Source organism: Oryctolagus cuniculus, chromosome 13 (assembly GCF_051225735.1).
Source record: "Oryctolagus cuniculus isolate XC-2025 breed Fujian yellow rabbit chromosome 13, ASM5122573v1, whole genome shotgun sequence".
Lineage (NCBI taxonomy): Eukaryota > Metazoa > Chordata > Mammalia > Lagomorpha > Leporidae > Oryctolagus > Oryctolagus cuniculus.
This window is the reverse complement of record NC_142879.1, coordinates 112,637,501-112,658,967: the sequence shown is the minus strand read 5'-3', so window position 1 is coordinate 112,658,967 and position 21,467 is coordinate 112,637,501. Positions and strand designations below refer to the sequence as shown.

Genomic DNA, 21,467 nt, shown 5'->3' with positions numbered 1-21,467 from the left:
CTGTTCGGGAAGTGGATCCAATGTCATGTGTACAAACAGAAATAGAATGTTTTCTCGGGATTCTGTATTATTCTGTGGAGAAAGCTCGAATGTGTGGACTAATTGACTCCATGTGGAACCAATTATTGTTTGCCGGCAGAAAACTAAATGTTCCATGCTAAAATGCATTCAAAACCATCAAGTCCATACACAAAGCCCAGAAAACACAAACACAGAGGCTGTAGCAAGATCTGGGATTGAGAAAGCAAACACACCGGATATTTCTGCTTTCCTCCAGGCATATCTGGACAAAGTGTTGTGGAATTCGGGTGAAATTGAACCAAAAAATCACCGTCAAAGTGGTTTTGGAGAAAAGCACAATCTTTCTGTTCGGCAAGTGGATCCAATGCTATGTTGAAAACATAAATGGCATGTTTTCTCGGGATTCTGAATTGTTCTGACGAGAAAAATTGAATGCATGGAGGGATTGACTCCATGTGGAAACAATTAGCGTTTGCCGGAAGAAAACAAAAAGGTATATGATAAAATGCATTCAAATCCATCAAGTCCATAGATAAAGCCCAGAAAACACAAACAAATACAGAGACTGTAGCAAGATATGGGATTGAGATAGCCACAACACACTGGATATTTCTGCTTTCCTCCAGGCATATCCGGACAAAGTGTTGTTGAATACTGTTGAAATTTCACCAATCAACGTCAATGTGGTTTTGGAGAAAAGCACAATCTTTCTTTTTTTTTATCTTTTATTTAATGAATATAAATTTCCAAAGTACGTCTCATGGGTTACAATGGCTTTCCCCCCCATACCGTCCCTCCCACCCACCACCCTCCCCTTTCCCACTCCCTCTCCCCTTCCATTCACATCAAGATTCATTTTCGATTATCTTAGTATACAGAAGATCAGCTTAGTATACCTTAAGTAAGGATTTCAACAGTTTGTTCCCACACAGAAACATAAAGTGAAAAATAATAGATGATTTTTTTTAAATGATGATGAAATCAGATCAGACCTATTGTCATGTTTAATCCCAGTGAGAGTCAAGTTGGGAATGGATAGTTTCTTTTTTTTTTTTAACAGAAGATCAGTTTAGTGTACATTAAGTAAAGATTTCAATCGTTTGCACCCCCATAGAAACACAAAGTGAAATATACTGCTTGAGTACTCGTTATAGCATTAAATCTCAATGCACAGCACATTAAGGACAGAGATCCTACATGAGGAGTAAGTGCACAGTGACTCCTGTTGTTGACTTTACAAATTGACACTCCTGTTTATGGCATCAGTAATCTCCCTATGCACCAGTCATGAGTTTCCAAGGCTATGGAAGCCCCTTGAGTTCTCCGACTCTTATCTTGTTTAGACAAGGTCATAGTCAAAGTGGAGGTTCTCTCCTTCCTTCAGAGAAAGGCACCTCCCTCTTTGAAGACCTGTTCTTTCCACCGGGATCTCACTCACAGAGATGTTTTTGCCAGAGTGTCTTGGCTTTCCATGCCTGAAATACTCTCATGGGCTTTTCAGCCAGATCCAAGAAGCACAATCTTTCTTTTCAGCAAGTGGATCCAATATCATGTTTACAAACAGAAATAGCATGTTTTCTTGGGATTCTGAATTGTTCAGCAGAGAAAACTCGAATGCGTGGAGGATTTGACTCCATGTGGAACCAATTATTGTTTGCCGGCAGAAAACTAAATGTTACATGCTAAAATGCATTCAAAACCACAAACTCCATAGATAAAGCCCAGAAAACACAAACAAACACAGAGGCTGTAGCAAGATCTGGGATTGAGATAGCCACAAAACACCGATATTTCTGCTTTCCTCCAGGCATATCCGGACAAAATATTGTGGAATTTTGGTGAAATTCAACGAAAAAATCACTGTCAAAGTGGTTTTGGAGAAAAGCACAATCTTTCTCTTCGGGAAGTGGATCCAATGTCATGTGTACAAACAGAAATAGCATGTTTTCTTGGGATTCTGAATTGTTCTGTGGAGAAAACTCGAATGTGTGGACTAATTTTTTTTATGAATTATTTATTTATTAATTTATTTTTTTGACAGGCAGAGTGGACAGTGAGAGAGAGAGAGAGAGAGAGAGAGAAAGGTTTTCCTTTGCTGTTGGTTCACCCTCTAATGGCCACCGCAGCCGGCGCGCTGTGGCTGGCGCAACGCGCTGATCCGATGGCAGGAGCCAGGAACCAGGTGCTTTTACTGGTCTCCTATGTGGTGCAGGGCTCAAGCCCAAAAAACACAAACAAACAGAGAGGCTGTAGCAAGATCTGGGATTCAGACAGCCACAACACACCGGATATTTCTGCTTTCCTCCAGGCATATCCGGACAAAGTGTTGTGCAATTCGGGTGAAATTGAACCAAAAAATCACCGTCAAAGTGGTTTTGGAGAAAAGCACAATCTTTCTGTTCGGAAAGTGCATCCAGTGCCATGTTTACAAACAGAAATGGCATGTTTTCTCAGGATTCTGAATTCTACTGCTTCAAAACACGAATGCGTGTACGAATTGACTCCATGTGGAACCAATTAGCATTTGCCGGCAGAAAACAAAATGTTACATGCTAAAATGCATTCAACACCCTCAAGTCCGTAGATAAAGCCCAGAAAAGACAAACAAATACAGAGGCTGTACCAAGATCTGGGATTGAGATAGCCACAACACACCGGATATTTCGCCTTTCCTGCAGGCATATCATGACAAAGTGTTGTGGAATTCGGGTGAAATTGAACCAAACAATCACTGTCAAAGTGGTTTTGGAGAAAAGCACAATCTTTCTGTTCGGCAAATGCATCCAGAGCCATGGTAACAAATAGAAATAACATGTTTTCTCGGAATTCTGAATGATTCTGACCAGAAAACTCAAATGTGTGGAGGGATTGACTCCATGTGGAACCAATTAGCGTTTGCCAGCAGAAAACAAAATGTTACATGCTAAAATGCATTCAAAACTGTCAAGTCCATACATAAAGCCCAGAAAACACAAACACAGAGGCTGAACCAAGATCTGGGATTGAGATAGCCACAACACACCGGATATTTCTGCTTTCCTCCAGGCATATCCGGACAAAGTGTGGTGGAATTCGGGTGAAATTGAACCAAAAAATCACCGTCAAAGTGGTTTTGGAGAAAAGCACAATCTTTCTGTTCGGAAAGTGCATCCAGTGCCATGTTTACAAACAGAAATAGCATGTTTTCTCAGGATTCTGAATTGTTCTGACGAGAAAAATTGAATGCATGGAGGGATTGACTCCACGTGGAAACAATTAGCGTTTGCCAGCAGAAAACAAATGTTACATGCTAAAATGCATTCAAAACTGTCAAGTCCATACATAAAGCCCAGAAAACACAAACAAACACAGAGGCTGAACCAAGATCTGGGATTGAGATAGACACAACACACTGCATATTTCTGCTTTCCTGCAGGCATATCCGGACAAAGTGTGGTGGAATTCGGGTGAAATTGAACCAAAAAATCACCGTCAAAATGGTTTTGGAGAAAAGCACAATCTTTCTGTTTGGCAAATGCATCCAGGGCCATGGCAACAAATAGAAATAGCATGTTTTCTCGGGATTCTGAATTGTTCTGCCGAGAAAACTCGAATGTGTGGAGTGATTGACTCCATGTGGAACCAATTAGCGTTTTCCGGCAGAAAACAAAAAGGTACATGCTAAAATGCATTCTAAACCGTCAAGTCCGTAGATGCAGCCCAGAAAACACAAACAAACACAGAGTCTGTACCAAGATCTGGGATTGAGATAGCCACAACACACCAGATATTTCTGCTTTCCTCCAGGCATATCTGAGCAAAGTGCGGTGGAATTTGGGTGAAATTGAACCAAAAAATCACCGTCAAAGTGGTTTTGGAGAAAAGCACAATCTTTCTGTTTCGAAAGTGGATCCAATGCCAGGTTTACAAACAGAATTAGCATGTTTTCTCGGGATTCTGAATTGTTCTCCCGAGAAAAATTGAATGTGTGGAGGAATTGACTCCATGTGGAACCAATTAGCGTTTGCCACCAGAAAACAAAATGTTACATGCTAAAATGCATTCAAAACCATCAAGTCCGTAGATAAATCCCAGAAAACACAAACAAACACAGAGGCTGTAGCAAGATCTGGGATTCAGACAGCCACAACACACCGGTCATTTCTGCTTTCCTCCAGGCATATCCGGACAAAGTGTTGTGGAATTCGGTTGAAATTTCACCAAAAATCACCGTCAAAGTGGTTTTGGAGAAAAGCACAATCTTTCTGTCCGGCAAGTACATCGAGTGCCATGTTTACAAACAGAAATGGCATGTTTTCTCAGGATTCTGAATTCTACTGCTTGAAAACACGAATGCGTGTACGAATTGACTCCATGTGGAACCAATTAGCATTTGGCGGCAGAAAACAAAATGTTACATGCTAAAATGCATTCAACATCCTCAAGTCCGTAGATAAAGCCCAGAAAACACAAACAAACACAGAGGCTGTATCAATATCTGGCATTGATATAGCCACAACACACTGGATTATTATGCTTTACTCCAGACGTATCCGTACAAAGTGTTGTGGAATTCGGGTGAAATTGAACCAAAAAATCACTGTCAAAGTGGTTTTGGAGAAAAGCACAATCTTTCTGTTCGGCAAATTCATCCAGTGCCATGGTAACAAATAGAAATAGCATGTTTTCTCATTTTCTGAATTGTTCTGCCCAGAAAACTCGAATGTGTGGAGGGATTGACTCCATGTGGAACCAATTACCGTTTGCCACCAGAAAACAAAATGTTACATACTAAAATGTATTCAAAACCCTCAAGTCCGTAGATGAAGCCCAGAAAACACAAGCAAACAGAGAGGCTGTAGCAAGATCTGGGATTCAGATAGCCACAACACACCGGATATTTCTGATTTCCTCCAGGCATATCCCGACAAAGTGTTGTGGAATTCAGGTTAAATTGAACCAAAAAATCACCATCAAAGTGGTTTTGGAGAAAAACATAATCTTTCTGTCCAGCAAGTGATCCAATGCCATCTTTACAAACAGAAATGGCATCTTTTCTCAGGATATTGAATTTTACTGCTGAAAAAACACGAATGCGTGGAGGAATTGACTCCATGTGGAATCAATTAGCATTTGCCGGCAGAAAACAAAATGTTACATGCTAAAATGCATTCAAAACTGTCAAGTCCATACATAAAGCCCAGAAAACACAAACAAACACAGAAGCTGTAGCAAGGTCTGGGATTGAGATAGCCACACCACACCGGATATTTCTGCTTTCCTCCAGTATTATCCGGACAAAGTGTTGTGGAATTCGGGTGAAATTGAACCAAACAATCACCGTCAAAGTGGTTTTGGAGAAAAGCACAATCTTTCTGTTCGGCAAATGCATCCAGAGCCATGGTAACAAATAGAAATAACATGTTTTCTCGGAATTCTGAATGATTCTGACCAGAAAACTCAAATGTGTGGAGGGATTGACTCCATGTGGAACCAATTAGCGTTTGCCAGCAGAAAACAAAATGTTACATGCTAAAATGCATTCAAAACTGTCAAGTCCATACATAAAGCCCAGAAAACACAAACACAGAGGCTGAACCAAGATCTGGGATTGAGATAGCCACAACACACCGGATATTTCTGCTTTCCTCCAGGCATATCCGGACAAAGTGTGGTGGAATTCGGGTGAAATTGAACCAAAAAATCACCGTCAAAGTGGTTTTGGAGAAAAGCACAATCTTTCTGTTCGGAAAGTGCATCCAGTGCCATGTTTACAAACAGAAATAGCATGTTTTCTCAGGATTCTGAATTGTTCTGACGAGAAAAATTGAATGCATGGAGGGATTGACTCCACGTGGAAACAATTAGCGTTTGCCAGCAGAAAACAAATGTTACATGCTAAAATCCATTCAAAACTGTCAAGTCCATACATGAAGCCCAGAAAACACAAACAAACACAGAGGCTGAACCAAGATCTGGGATTGAGATAGACACAACACACTGCATATTTCTGCTTTCCTGCAGGCATATCCGGACAAAGTGTGGTGGAATTCGGGTGAAATTGAACCAAAAAATCACCGTCAAAGTGGTTTTGGAGAAAAGCACAATCTTTCTGTTTGGCAAATGCATCCAGGGCCATGGCAACAAATAGAAATAGCATGTTTTCTCGGGATTCTGAATTGTTCTGCCGAGAAAACTCGAATGGGTGGAGTGATTGACTCCATGTGGAACCAATTAGCGTTTTCCGGCAGAAAACAAAAAGGTACATGCTAAAATGCATTCTAAACCGTCAAGTCCGTAGATGCAGCCCAGAAAACACAAACAAACACAGAGTCTGTACCAAGATCTGGGATTGAGATAGCCACAACACACCAGATATTTCTGCTTTCCTCCAGGCATATCTGAGCAAAGTGCGGTGGAATTCGGGTGAAATTGAACCAAAAAATCACCGTCAAAGTGGTTTTGGAGAAAAGCACAATCTTTCTGTTTCGAAAGTGGATCCAATGCCAGGTTTACAAACAGAATTAGCATGTTTTCTCGGGATTCTGAATTGTTCTCCCAAGAAAAATTGAATGTGTGGAGGAATTGACTCCATGTGGAACCAATTAGCGTTTGCCACCAGAAAACAAAATGTTACATGCTAAAAGGCATTCAAAACCATCAAGTCCGTAGATAAATCCCAGAAAACACAAACAAACACAGAGGCTGTAGCAAGATCTGGGATTCAGACAGCCACAACACACCGGTCATTTCTGCTTTCCTCCAGGCATATCCGGACAAAGTGTTGTGGAATTCGGTTGAAATTTAACCAAAAATCACCGTCAAAGTGGTTTTGGAGAAAAGCACAATCTTTCTGTCCGGCAAGTGCATCGAGTGCCATGTTTACAAACAGAAATGGCATGTTTTCTCAGGATTCTGAATTCTACTGCTTGAAAACACGAATGCGTGTACGAATTGACTCCATGTGGAACCAATTAGCATTTGGCGGCAGAAAACAAAATGTTACATGCTAAAATGCATTCAACATCCTCAAGTCCGTAGATAAAGCCCAGAAAACACAAACAAACACAGAGGCTGTATCAATATCTGGCATTGATATAGCCACAACACACTGGATTATTATGATTTACTCCAGACGTATCCGTACAAAGTGTTGTGGAATTCGGGTGAAATTGAACCAAAAAATCACCGTCAAAGTGGTTTTGGAGAAAAGCACAATCTTTCTGTTCGGCAAATTCATCCAGTGCCATGGTAACAAATAGAAATAGCATGTTTTCTCATTTTCTGAATTGTTCTGCCCAGAAAACTCGAATGTGTGGAGGGATTGACTCCATGTGGAACCAATTAGCGTTTGCCAGCAGAAAACAAAATGTTACATGCTAAAATGCATTCTAAACCGTCCAGTCCATACATAAAGCCCAGAAAACACAAACAAACACAGAGGCTGTAGCAAGGTCTGGGATTGAGATAGCCACAACACACCGGATATTTCTGCTTTCCTCCAGGCATTCTGGGCAAAGTGTTGTGGAATTCGGGTGAAATTGAACCAAAAAATCACCGTCAAAGTGGTTTTGGAGAAAAGCACATTCTTTCTGTTTCATAAGTGGATCCAATGCCAGGTTCACAAACAGAATTAGCATGTTTTCTCAGGATTCTGAATTGTTCTGCCCAGAAATCTCGAATGTGTGGAGTGATTGACTCCATGTGGAACCAATTAGCGTTTGCCACCAGAAAACAATATGTTACATGCTAAAATGCATTCAAAACCCTCAAGTCCGTAGATAAAGCCCAGAAAACACAAACAAACACAGAGGCTGAACCAAGATCTGGGATTGAGATAGCGGCAACACACCGGATATTTCTGCTTTCCTCCAGGCATATCCGGACAATGTGTTGTGGAATTCGGGTGAAATTGAACCAAAAAATCACCGTCAAAGTGGTTTTGGAGAAAAGCACAATCTTTCTGTTTGGCAAATGCATCCAGGGCCGTGGCAACAAATAGAAATATCATGTTTTCTCAGGATTCTGAATTGTTCTGCCGAGAAAACTCGAATGTGTGGAGTGATTGATTCCATGTGGAACCAATTAGTGTTTGCCAGCAGAAAACAAAAAGGTACATGCTAAAATGCATTCTAAACCGTCAAGTCCGTAGATGAAGCCCAGAAAACACAAACAAACACAGAGTCTGTACCAAGATCTGAGATTGAGATAGCCACAACACACCAGATATTTCTGCTTTCCTCCAGGCATTCTGGGCAAAGTGTGGTGGAATTCGGGTGAAATTGAACCAGAAAATCACCGTCAAAGTGGTTTTGGAGAAAAGCACAATCTTTCTGTTTCGTAAGTGGATCCAATGCCAGGTTTACAAACAGAATTAGCATGTTTTCTCGGGATTCTGAATTGTTCTGACGAGAAAAATTGAATGCGTGGAGGAATTGACTCCATGTGGAACCAATTAGCGTTTTCCGGCAGAAAACAAAATGTTACATGCTAAAATGCATTCAAAACCATCAAGTCCGTAGATGCAGCCCAGAAAACACAAACAAACACAGAGGCTGAACCAAGATCTGGGATTGAGATAGACACAACACACTGGATATTTCTGCTTTCCTGCAGGCATATCCGGACAAAGTGTGGTGGAATTCGGGTGAAATTGAACCAAAAATCACCGTCAAAGTGGTTTTGGAGAAAAGCACAATCTTTCTGTTTGGCAAATGCATCCAGGGCCATGGCAACAAATAGAAATAGCATGTTTTCTCGGGATTCTGAATTGTTCTGCCGAGAAAAATTGAATATGTGGAGGGATTGACTCCATGTGGAAACAATTAGCGTTTGCCGGCAGAAAACAAAATGTTACATGCTAAAAGGCATTCAAAACCATCAAGTCCGTAGATAAATCCCAGAAAACACAAACAAACACAGAGGCTGTAGCAAGATCTGGGACTCAGACAGCCACAACACACAGGTCATTTCTGCTTTCCTCCAGGCATATCCGGACAAAGTGTTGTGGAATTCGGTTGAAATTTAACCAAAAATCACCGTCAAAGTGGTTTTGGAGAAAAGCACAATCTTTCTGTCCGGCAAGTGCATCCAGTGCCATTTTTACAAACAGAAATGGCATGTTTTCTCAGGATTCTGAATTCTACTGCTTGAAAACACGAATGCGTGTACAAATTGACTCCATGTGGAACCAATTAGCATTTGCCGGCAGAAAACAAAATGTTACATGCTAAAATGCATTCAACACCCTCAAGTCCGTAGATAAAGCCCAGAAAACATAAACAAACACAGAGGCTGTATCAATATCTGGCATTGATATAGCCACAACACACTGGATATTTCTGCTTTGCTCCAGACGTATCTGTACAAAGTGTTGTGGAATTCGGGTGAAATTGAACCAAAAAATCACCGTCAAAGTGGTTTTGGAGAAAAGCACAATCTTTCTGTTTGGCAAATGCATCCAGTGCCATGGTAACAAATATAAATAGCATGTTTTCTCATTTTCTGAATTGTTCTGCACAGAAAACTCGAATGTGTGGAGGGATTGACTCCATGTGGAACCAATTAGCATTTGCCAACAGAAAACAAAATGTTACATGCTAAAATGCATTCTAAACCGTCCATTGCATACATAAAGCCCAGAAAACACAAACAAACACAGAGGCTGTAGCAAGATCTGGGATTGAGATAGCCACAACACGCCGGATATTTCTGCTTTCCTCCAGGCATTCTGGGCAAAGTGTTGTGGAATTCGGGTGAAATTGAACCAAAAAATCACCGTCAAAGTGATTTTGGAGAAAAGCACATTCTTTCTGTTTCGTAAGTGGATCCAATGCCAGGTTTACAAACAGAATTATCATGTTTTCTCGGGATTCTGAATTGTTCTGCCCAGAAATCTCGAATGTGTGGAGTGATTGACTCCATGTGGAACCAATTAGCATTTGCCACCAGAAAACAATATGTTACATGCTAAAATGCATTCAACACCCTCAAGTCCGTAGATAAAGCCCAGAAAAGACAAACAAACACAGAGGCTGTACCAAGATCTGGGATTGAGATAGCAGCAACACACCGGATATTTCTGCTTTCCTCCAGGCATATCTGGACAAAGTGTTGTGGAATTTGCGTGAAATTGAACCAAAAAATCACCATCAATGTGCTTTTGGAGAAAAGCACAATCTTTCTGTTCGGCAATTGCATCCAGTGCCATGGTAACAAATAGAAATAGCATGTTTTCTCGGGATTCTGAATTATTCTGCCGAGAAAACTCGAATGTGTGGAGGGATTGACTCCATGTGGAACCAATTAGTGTTTGCCAGCAGAAAACAAAATGTTACATGCTAAAATGCATTCAAAACGGTCAAGTCCATACATAAAGCCCAGAAAACACAAACAAAAACAGAGGCTGTAGCAAGATCTGGGATTGAGATAGACACAACACACCGGATATTTCGGCTTTCCTCCAGGCATATCCGGACAAAGTGTTGTGGAAGTCAGGTGAAATTCAAACAAAAAATCACCGTCAAATTCGTTTTGGAGAAAAGCACAATCTTTCTGATCGGCAAGTGTATCCAATCCCATGTTTACAGGAGAAATGGCATGTTTTCTCGTGATTCTGAATTGTTCTGCCGAGAACACTCAAATGTGTGGAGGAATTGACTCCATGTGAACCAATTAGCGTTTGCTGGCAGAAAACAATATGTTACATGCTAAAATGCATTCAACACCCTCAAGTCCGTAGATAAAGCCCAGAAAACACAAAGAAACACAGAGGCTGTAGCAATATCAGGGATTGAGAGCCACAAACTCCGGATATTTCTGCTTTCCTCCAGGCATATCCGGACAAAGTGTTGTGGAATTCGGGTTAAATTGAACCAAAAAATCACCGTCAAAGTGGTTTTGGAGAAAAACCACAATCTTTCTATTCGGGAAGTGCATCCAGTGCCATGTTTACAAACAGAAATAGCATGTTTTCTCAGGATTCTGAATTGTCCTGCCGAGAAAACACGAATGCGTGGAGGAATTGACTCCATGTGGAACCAATTAGCTTTTGGCGGCAGAAAACAAAATGTTACATGCTAAAATGCACAAAACCATCAAGTCCATAGATAAAGCCCAGAAAACACAAACACACACAGAGGCTGTAGCAAGATCTGGCATTGAGATAGCCACAACACACGGATATTTCTGCTTTCCTCCAGGCATATCCGGAAAAGTGTTGTGGAGTTCGGCTGAAACTGAACCAAAAAATCACCGTCAAAGTGGTTTTGGAGAAAAGCACAATCTTTCTAATCGGCAAGTGTATCCAATCCCAAGTTTACAGCAGAAATGGCATGTTTTCTCGGGATTCTTAATGGCTCTGCCGACATAACTCGAATGTATGGGGGAATTGACTCCATGTGCAACCAATTAGCCTTTGCCAGCATAAAACAAATAGTTACATGCTGAAATCATTCAAAACCACAAAGTCCGTAGATAAAGACCAGAAAACACAAACAAACACAGAGGCTGTACCAAGATCTGGGATTGAGATAACCACAATACACCGGATATTTCTGCATTCCTCCAGGCATATCCGGGCAAAGTGTTGTGGAATTCGGGTGAAATTGAACCAAAAAATCACCGTCAAAGTGGTTTTGTAGAAAAGCACAATCTTTCTGTTCGGGAAGTGCATCCAGTGCTATGTTTATAAACAGAAATAGCATGTTTTCTTTGATTCTGAATTGTTATACTTAGAAAACACGAAAGAGTGGAAGAATTGACTCCATGTGGAACCAATTACCGTTTGACGGCAGAAAACAATATGTTACATGCTAAAATGCATTCAAAACCGTCAAGTAGGTTATAAAGCTCAGAAAATACAAACAACACAGAGGCTGTAGCAAAATCTGGGATTCAGATAGCCACAACACACCGGATATTTCTGCATTCCTCCAGGCATAACAGGAAAAAGTGTTGTGGAATTCAGGTGATATTGAACCAATAAATCACCGTCAAAGTTGTTTTGGATTAAAGCACAATCTTTTTAATCGGCAAGTGTATCCAATCCCAAGTTCAAGGCAGAAATGGCATGTTTTCTCAGGATTCTGAATTGTTCTGTTGAGAAAATTGGAATGTGTGGAGGAATTGACTCCATGTGCAACCAATTAGTGTTTGCCGGCAGAAAACAATATGTTACATGCTGAAATCATTCAAAACCGTCAAGTCCGTAGATACAGCCCAGAAAACACAAACAAACACAGAGGCTGTAGCAAGATCTGGTATTGAGATAGACACAACACACCGGATATTTCTGCTTTCCTCCAGGCATATCCGGACAAAGTGTTGTGGAATTCGGGTGAAATTGAACCAAAAAATCACCGTCAATGTGGTTTTGGAGAAAAGCACAATCTTTCTGTTTGGAAAGTGCATCCAGTGCCATGTTTACAAACAGAAATAGCATGTTTTCTCGGATCCTGAATTGTTCTGCCGAGAAAACACGAATGCGTGGAGCTAATGACTCCATGTGGAACCTATTAGCGTTTGCCGGCAGAAAACAAAAGGTTGTATGCTAAAATGCATTCAACACCCTCAAGTCCACAGATAAAGCCCAGAAAACACAAACAAACACAGAGGCGTAGCAAGATCTGAGATTGAGATAGCCACAACACACCCGATATTTCTGCTTTCCTCCAGGCATATCCAGACAAAGTGTTGTGGTATTCGGGTGAAATTACACCAAAAATGCACCGTCAAAGTGGTTTTGGAGAAAAGCACAATCTTTCTGTTCGGCAAATGCATCCAGTGCAACGGTAACAAATAGAAATAGCACGATTTCTCGGGATTATGAATTGTTTAGCCGAGAAAATTCGAATGTGTGGAGGAATTGGCTCCATATTGACACAATTAGCGTTTGCTATCACAAAACAAAAAGTTACATGCTGAAATCATTCAAAACCACAAAGTCCGTAGATAAAGACCAGAAAACAGAAACAAACACAGAGGCTGTACCAAGATCTGGGATTGAGATAGCCACAATAAACCGGATATTTCTGCTTTCCTCCAGGCATATCCAGACAAAGTGTTGTGGAATTCGGGAGAAATTGAAACAAAAAATCACCGTCAAAGTGGTTTTGGAGAAAAGCACAATCTTTCTGTTTGGAAAGTGCATCCAGTGCCAGGTTTACAAAAAGAAATAGCATGTTTGCTCGGATTCTGAATTGTTCTGCTGAGAAAACACGAATGTATGGAGGAATTGACTCCATGTGGAACCAGTTAGGGTTTTCCGGCAGAAAACAGAAAGTTATATGCTGATATCATTCAAAACCGCAAAGTCTGTAGAAAAGCCTAGAAAACACATACAAACACAGAGGCTTTAGAAAGATCTGGGATTGAGATAGCAACAATACTCCGGATATTTCTGCTTTCCTCCAGGCATATCCGGACAAAGTGTTGTGCAGTTCGGGTGAAATTGTACCAAAAAATCACTGTCAAAGTGGTTTTGGAGAAAAGCACAATCTTTCTGTTCGGCAAGTGTATCCAATCCCAATTTACAGAAGAAATAGCATGTTTTCTCGGTATTCTGAATTGTTCTGTCTAGAAAATTGGAATGTGTGGAAGAATTGACTCCATGTGGAACCAATTAGCATTTGCCGGTAGAAAACAAAATGCTACATGCTGAAATCATTCAAAACCACAAAGTCCGTAGATAAAGCCCTAAAATACAAACAAACACAGAGGCTGTAGCAAGATCTGGGATTCAGATAGCCACAACACACCGGATATTTCTGCTTTCCTCCAGGCATATCCGGACAAAGTGTTGTGGAATTCGGGTGAAATTGAACCAAAAAATCACCGTCAAAGTGGTTTTGGAGAAAAACCACAATCTTTCTATTCGGGAGTGCATCCAGTGCCATGTTTACAAACAGAAATAGCATGTTTTCTCAGGATTCTGAATTGTTCTGCCGAGAAAACACGAAAGCATGGAGGAATTGACTCCATGTGGATCCAATTAGCGTTTGCCAGCAGAAAACAAATGTTACATGTTAAAATGCATTCAACACCATCAAGTCCGTAGATAAAGCCCAGAAAACACAAACAAACAGAGAGGCTGTAGCAAGATCTGGGATTGAGATAGCCACAACACACCGGATATTTCTGCTTTCTTCCAGGCATATCTCGACACAGTGTTGTGGAATTCGGGTGAAATTGAACCAAAAAATCACCGTCAAAGTGGTTTTGGAGAAAAGCACAATCTTTCTGATCGGGTAGTGTATCCAATCCCAAGTTTACAGGAGAAATAGCATGTTTTCTTGGTATTCTGAATTGTTCTGTCTAGAAAACTGGAATGTGTGGACAAATTGACTCCATGTGGAAACAATTGGCTTTTGCCGGCAGAAAACAAACAGTTACATGCTAAAATGCATTCAAAACCTTCAAGTCTGTAGATAAAGCCCAGAAAACACAAGCAAACACAGAGGCTGTAGCAAGATCTGGGATTGAGATAGCCACAACACACCGGATAATTCTGCTAACCTCCAGGCATATCTCAACACAGTGTTGTGGAATTCGGGTGAAATTGAACCAAAAAATCACCGTCAAAGTGGTTTTGAGGAAAAGCACAATCTTTCTGATCGGGTAGAGTATCCAATCCCAAGTTTACAGGAGAAATAGCATGTTTTCTCGGTATTCTGAATTGTTCTGCTGAGAAAACACGAATGTGTGGAGGAATTCACTCCATGTGGAACCAATTAGCGTTTGCCGGCAGAAAACAAAATGTTGCATGCTAAAATGCATTCAACACCCTCAAGTCCGTAGATGAAGCTCAGAAAACACAAACAAACACAGAGGCTATTCCAAGATCTGCGATTGAGATAGCCGCAACACACCGGATATTTCTGCTTTTCTCCAGGCATATCCGGACAAAGTGTTGTGAAATTCGGGTGAAATTGAACCAAAAAATCACCGTCAAAGTGGTTTTGGAGAAAACCACAATCTTTCTGTTCGGCAAATGCATCCAGTGCCATGGTAACAAATAGAAATAGCATGCTTTCTCAGGATTATGAATTGTTCTGCTGAGAAAATTCGAATGTGTGGAGCAATTGACTCCATATGGAACCAATTAGCGTTTGCTATCACAAAACAAAAAGTTACATGCTGAAATCATTCAAAAGCACAAAGTCCATAGATAAAGCCCCGAAAATACAAACAAACACAGATGCTGTAGCAAGATCTGGGATTGAGATAGCCACAACACACCGGATATTTCTGCTTTCCTCCAGGCATATCTGGACACACTATTGTGGAATTCGGGTAAAATTGAACCAAAAAGTCACCGTCAAAGTGGTTTTGGAGAAAAGCACAATCTTTCTGATTCAGGAGTGCATCCAGTGCCATGTTTACAAACTGAAATAGCATGTTTTCTCAGGATTCTGAATTGTTCTGCCGAGAAAACACGAATGCGTGGAGGAATTGACTCCATGTGGAACCAATTAGCGTTTGCCGGCAGAAAACAAAATGTTACATGCTAAACTGCATTCAACACCATCAAGTCTGTAGATAAAGCACAGAAAATACAAACAAACACAGAGGCTGTAGCAAGATCTGGGAATGAGATAGCCACAACACACCGGATATGTCTGCTAACCTCCAGGCATATCCGGGGAAAGTGTTGTGGAATTCGGGTGAAATTGAAACAACAACAACAAAAAAAAAAGGAAATTGAAACAACAAATCACCGTCAAAGTGGTTTTGGAGAAAAGCACAATCTTTCTGTTCAGCAAATGCATCCAGTGCAATGGTAACAAATAGAAATAGCAGGTTTTCTCGGGATTCTCAATTGTTCTGCCGAGAAAATTCGAATGCATTCGAAAATTCGAATGTAGGATTACCCTAGTGAGCTGTGGCACCAGCCCAAGATTTTTTCTTTTTAAGATTACACTGTACTGGGGCCAATCCAGCTCTCTGCTATGGCCTCCCACGTGGGAGACTGGGAAGAAGCTCCTGGCTCCTGGCTTCGGAGCAGCACAGCTGGGGAGTGAACCCGGGGACGGAAGACTCTGTCTCTCTCTGCCTCTGCCTCTCTGTAACTCTGTTTTAAATAAATAAATAAACCTTTCCTTCCTTCCTTTCTTTCAAATAAATAGATCTTATAAAAGAAAAATTCCTGAAGTCAGGTACCCTGGAGAAGCTCTTTAAAAAAAAAAAAAAAAAGACACCATTTGGGACATCAGTATCTCATATCAGAGTGTGGAGCCACACACACAGGCAGGCAGATGCTTAACCTACTATGCCCCAGGGCCAGCCCATCCCCCCCCTCCCTTTCAGAGATTTAGTTAGCCAATTCTTTTTAAAATTAATTTACTCTTATGTATGTGGAAAAGTTATGGGGTAACAGGCTGAGGGTTGGGAGAGGAAGAGAGATCTTCCATCTGTGCTGGATGGGCTCTGGGTGGCCAGGGCAAATCCAGGAGGCAGGTGCCGGGAGCTTCATCTGTTCCACTTCTCCCAGCTGGTCCAAGTAGTGGGTCAATCTTCCCGTGGCTTTCCAGGTGAATTAACAAGGAGCTGGATTGGAAATGGAGGAGGAGGGACTGGAAATAGACCTCATATTAGCAGATCACGGAGTCACAGCTGAGCCGAGTTCCCTTAAGATTTTTTTTTTTTTTTTAAGAAAGATTGCACTGGGGGCCGGCGCTGCGGTGCAGCAGGTTAACGCCTTGGCCCGAAGCGCCAGCATCCCATATGTGCGCCAGTTTGAGTCCCGGCTGCTCCTCTTCCAATCCAGCTCTCTGCTATGGCCTGGGAAAGCAGTGGAAGATGGCCCAAGCCCTTGAGCCTCTATACCCCCTGTGGGAGACCCAGAAGAAGCTCCTGGCTCCTGGCTTCAGATCAGCACAGTTCCAGCCATTGCAGCCCATTGGGGAGTGAACCATCAGACAAAAGACCTCTCTCACTTTCTCTGCCTCTCCTCTCTCTGTGTGTGTAACTCTTTCAAGTGAATAAATAAATAAATCAATTTTTCTTAAAGATTTATTTATTTACTTGAAAGTCAGAGTCACACAGAGAGAGGAGAGGCAGAGAGAGGTCTTCTGTCTGATGGCACTCCTATGGGATGCTGGTGCTTCAGGCCAGGGTGTTAACCCGCTGCACTGCAGCACCAGCCCCAAATAAATAAATCTTTTAAATTTAAAAAAAAAATGAAGATTGCACTGTATTGGGGCCAATCCAGCTCTCTGCTATGGCCTGGGAAAGCAGCAGAAGATGGCCCAAGTCCTTGGGCCCCTGCACCCATGTGGGTGACCTGGAAGAAGCTCCTGGCTCCTGGCTTTGGATCAGCATAGCTCCAGCCATAGCAGCCATCTGGAGGTGAACCAGGGGATGGAAGACTCTGTCTCTGTCTCTGCCTCTCTATAACTCATTCCAATATGTAAATAAAAAAAAAATCAACCTTTCTTCCTTTCTAATAAATAGATCTTATGAAAGAAAAATTCCTGAAGACAGGTTCCCTGGAGAAGCTCTTTAAAGAGAAAAAAAAAAAAAAAAAAAAAGCCGGCGCCGCGGCTCACTAGGCTAATCCTCCGCCTTGCGGCGCCGGCACACCGGGTTCTAGTCCCGGTCAGGGCGCCAGATTCTGTCCCGGTTGCCCCTCTTCCAGGCCAGCTCTCTGCTGTGGCCAGGGAGTGCAGTGGAGGATGGCCCAAGTGCTTGGGCCCTGCACCCCACGGGAGACCAGGAGAAGCACCTGGCTCCTGCCATCGGATCAGCGCAGTGCGCCAGCCGCAGCGCGCTGGCCGTGGCGGCCATTGGAGGGTGAACCAACGGCAAAGGAAGACCTTTCTCTCTGTCTGTCTCTCTCTCTCTCTCTCTCTCTCTCACTATCCACTCTGCCTGCCAAAAAAAAAAAAAAAACCCACCATTTGGAACATCAGCATCTTATATCGGAGTGTGGGCTCTTCCTCCTTCTTGCTAAGATGTCTTGATCTGGTCCAGTCCCAGCTACTGTGGGGCACTTATTTCTTAAGATGGCTTGATTGATTTAGAACACCTAGTGTTCAATTTCTGCACCTAGTGACCTTCCTTTTAGATTCAAAATGGCTCTCGCTCTCCTGGTACTAAAGATTCCATTTTGAGTCCAAATGCATGATTTTTCTGGTACTCTGCCTTGGAAGGAAGGAAGGGTACTTTTTGATGCTCTGCCTCCAGATAAATCAATATTCTTTTAAAATTTTTATTTATTTTTTGACAGGCAGAGTGGACAGTGAGAGAGAGAGAGAGAGAGAGAGAGAAAGGTCTTCCTTTGCCGTTGGTTCACCCTCCAATGGCCACCGCGGCCAGCGCACCGTGCTGATCCAAAGGCAGGAGCCAGGTGCTTCTCCTGGTCTCCCGTGGGGTGCAGGGCCCAAGGACTTGGGCCATCCTCCACTGCACTCCCTGGCCACAGCAGAGAGCTGGCCTGGAAGAGGGGCAACCGGGACAGAATCCGGCATCCCAACCGGGACTAGAACCCGGTGTGCCGGCGGCGCCACTAGGCGGAGGATTAGCTTAGTGAGCCGCGGCGCCAGCCTCAATATTCATTTGTGAATCGTGATTTTTTTCGGATGTTCTAGATAGATACATGATAGATAGATAGATAGATAGATAGATAACCATGTTGGGAGGGAGGGAGATTTTTCATCCACTGGCTCCTGGCTCTCCTATCTATGTCATCTGTCTCCCTTCATATAAGGAAAAGGTTCTCCAAGGATCTATTCATGGGAAGCTGTATGTTAAGCAGAGCCGCCAAGCAGAACTCAAAGTGGCAGGCATCCCAAACGTAACTCACCAGGACATAATGACACCCCCCCCACACAACTGCCTCACTCCGATATTTTTCCCCCATAGCATTTTTCAGATTTCCAAAGATCACTACGACTGAGTGAGCAAGCAGCTCTCTTCCCCCACGGTAGACCTGGGTGCTGACCCGCCACCCAGTGTTCAATTTCTGCACCTATTGACCTTCCTTTTTGATTCAAAATGGCTCTTGATACTCTGGCACTAAAGACTCCATTTTGAGTTCAAATGACTTCTCCCACCTTCCGCGCCCCGCCCCCGCCCCCACCCCCACCCCCACCCCCACCCCCACCCCCACCCACAGTGTGGCATGGATGATTGCAAATTAGGATTATAAGGAGGATGTCTGTCTGTAATACCAACCTTGATTAAGAAAAAAAAAAAATAGTCATCGTCGTGCTGTGGATTCACACACCACCCACCCCTGACATAGGCATCCCTTTGGAGAAAGCAGCGGTTTGAGTCCTGGCTGCGCTCCATGAAATCCAGCTCCCTGCTAGTGTGTGTTAGGGGGGGGTGGGGGGGGGATGGGAATACAGTACCATATCGCCCGAGTGCAAATGTAAATGTGTGAAAGAGACATGATTTTCATTTATTGTGGCAGAGTTACAGAGAGAAAGGAAGGTCTTCCATCTGCCGGCTCACTCCACTCCCCAAATGGCTGGGTCGCTCTGCTCTGAAGCCAGAAGGCAGGAGCTTGTTCCGCATCTCCCACGTGTGTGCAGGGGCAAAAGCACGCCCATAAGAGATGCCTGCCTGCTTGTGCCTCAGGGAAAGGCTCAGCCTACTAAGCCCCAGCACCGCCCCTGAAATAATCATGTTTGAATCATGGCGTTTCTGGTACTCTGCCTCACAATGAACAAATCAATCATTGCTTTTGATTCATGATTTTCCTGATGTTCTAGATTGATAGATCGATTGATCAATCAATAGATGATAGATAATCGTGTTTGAACTGAGATTTCTGCCTCTCAGTGAATGAAGGAATGAATGAATGATTGAGTGAATGAATGAAGAGTTAGATAATGATGTAGGAATTTTAGATTTTTTCTGATGCTCTGCCTTGCAATAAAGAAATAAGTAATCATGTTTGGTGATTTTTCTGATGTTCTGCCTCAGGATGGATGGATGATGGTGTACGAATCGAGATTTCTGTGATGCTCTACCTTGAAACGGGGAGAGGGAGATGGATAGGTAACCCCGTTTGGTGCTTTTTCCCCTGTTCCGCCGCCTCGCAGTAGATTGATAGTCATGTTTGAATTGAATTTTTTGTGAGGTTCTGCCAGGGGGAGGGGGAGGGGGAGGGGGAGCCCAAACATAACTCCCCAGGGCATAGTGATCACCCACCCCACTCCGATACTTCATTTCTTTGAAATATCCACACACACAGCATTCGCAAGATCCAAAGGATCACTAAGATTGAGTGAGTAAGCAGCATTCCTATCCTTGGCAGGTCTGGGTGACGACGCGCCACCTAGTGTTCAACTTCTGCACCTACTGACCTTTTTTCGATTTCAAATGGCTCTCCAGCACCCTGGTACTAAAGAGTCCAACTGCAACTGCATGCTTTGTTTTGTTTTGTCCCCCCCCCCATATCACACCCATGATGGCGAAGTAAGATCACGGGGAGGAAGATATCTGTGAACCAAATAAGTAATCATTTTTGAACTGTGATTTCTCTCACATTGTGCCTCACAGATAATAGATACTGGTGTTTGAATGGCCTCCAAGTAAATCAATCACTGTATTTGAATCATGAATCAGGATTTCTGTGATGCCCTGCCTCACATGAAATGAATGATGGATAGAGAAGTGTGTGTGTGTGTGTGAGAGAGAGAGAGAGAGAGAGAGAGAGATGGATAATCATGTTCAAATGGAGATTGTTCTGATGCTCTGCCTCACAATAAACACACAAATAATCCTTTTCAAACCCTGATTACCCCTTGTGGTGTTTAGAACAAGAAACAAGCAGTCCCACTTCATGTTGTGTCCCACGCCATAGACCACAACACGTGTCTGAATCTCCTCCCTCTACATGGCCACAATTTGCATTTCTAATCATTTCAGGAAATTCTTACACAGGGTTGGGGGTTGGGAGCCAGGAGAGAGCCATCTCTCATCTGCTGGATGGGGCCTGGGCCAGGGCGCTCTGGCCCTGGAAGAGCGGCAGAGGATGGAACAGGTGCACACGTGCAAGCAAAAAAGGAAAAAATGCTGTGAGCCTCACTGTCCCTCACTCCCATGGCAGGGTAAGCACGGTGATCGCCACACACAGACACACACACACACACACACACACACACTCTTCTTTATCCATCCATCCATCCCTGTGTGTGTGTGTGTGTGTGTGTGTGTGTCACAGTCTCGATGTGATCGTGAGAGATGATCATGGCTCCTTCCTAGATATCAGTAGGTACAACACGGGCAAAGGGGCAATCAGGCACGCACAGTACCAAGGAGCAGGACCCTCCCGCAAATCCAGGCCTGGGTGAAGGCATGTCCCGTGGGAGACGTGCAGGCTGAGCGATCCCACCAGACATCCAGCCGATGGAGCAGAGTCCTTTTCCGGGGGTGGGTACGACGGAGGGAGTCAGGAAAGACGGCAGAGCCCAGTAGGCTCTCGGAACCATGCCGCTCCACCATGGCAGCGTCTCCTA

General features: G+C 43.0%; 1 long non-coding RNA gene across 1 annotated transcript in view; it reads right to left on the bottom strand.

The window, feature by feature from the left end:
• Window positions 1-16,321: 16,321 nt before the first annotated feature.
• Window positions 16,322-21,467, bottom strand: part of LOC149122878 (uncharacterized) — a 5,828-nt gene continuing 682 nt past the window's right edge. Inside the window, exon 2 of the long non-coding RNA XR_016219291.1 lies at window positions 16,322-16,545. This is a non-coding gene — a long non-coding RNA (uncharacterized LOC149122878). The remainder of the gene's footprint in view (window positions 16,546-21,467) is intronic.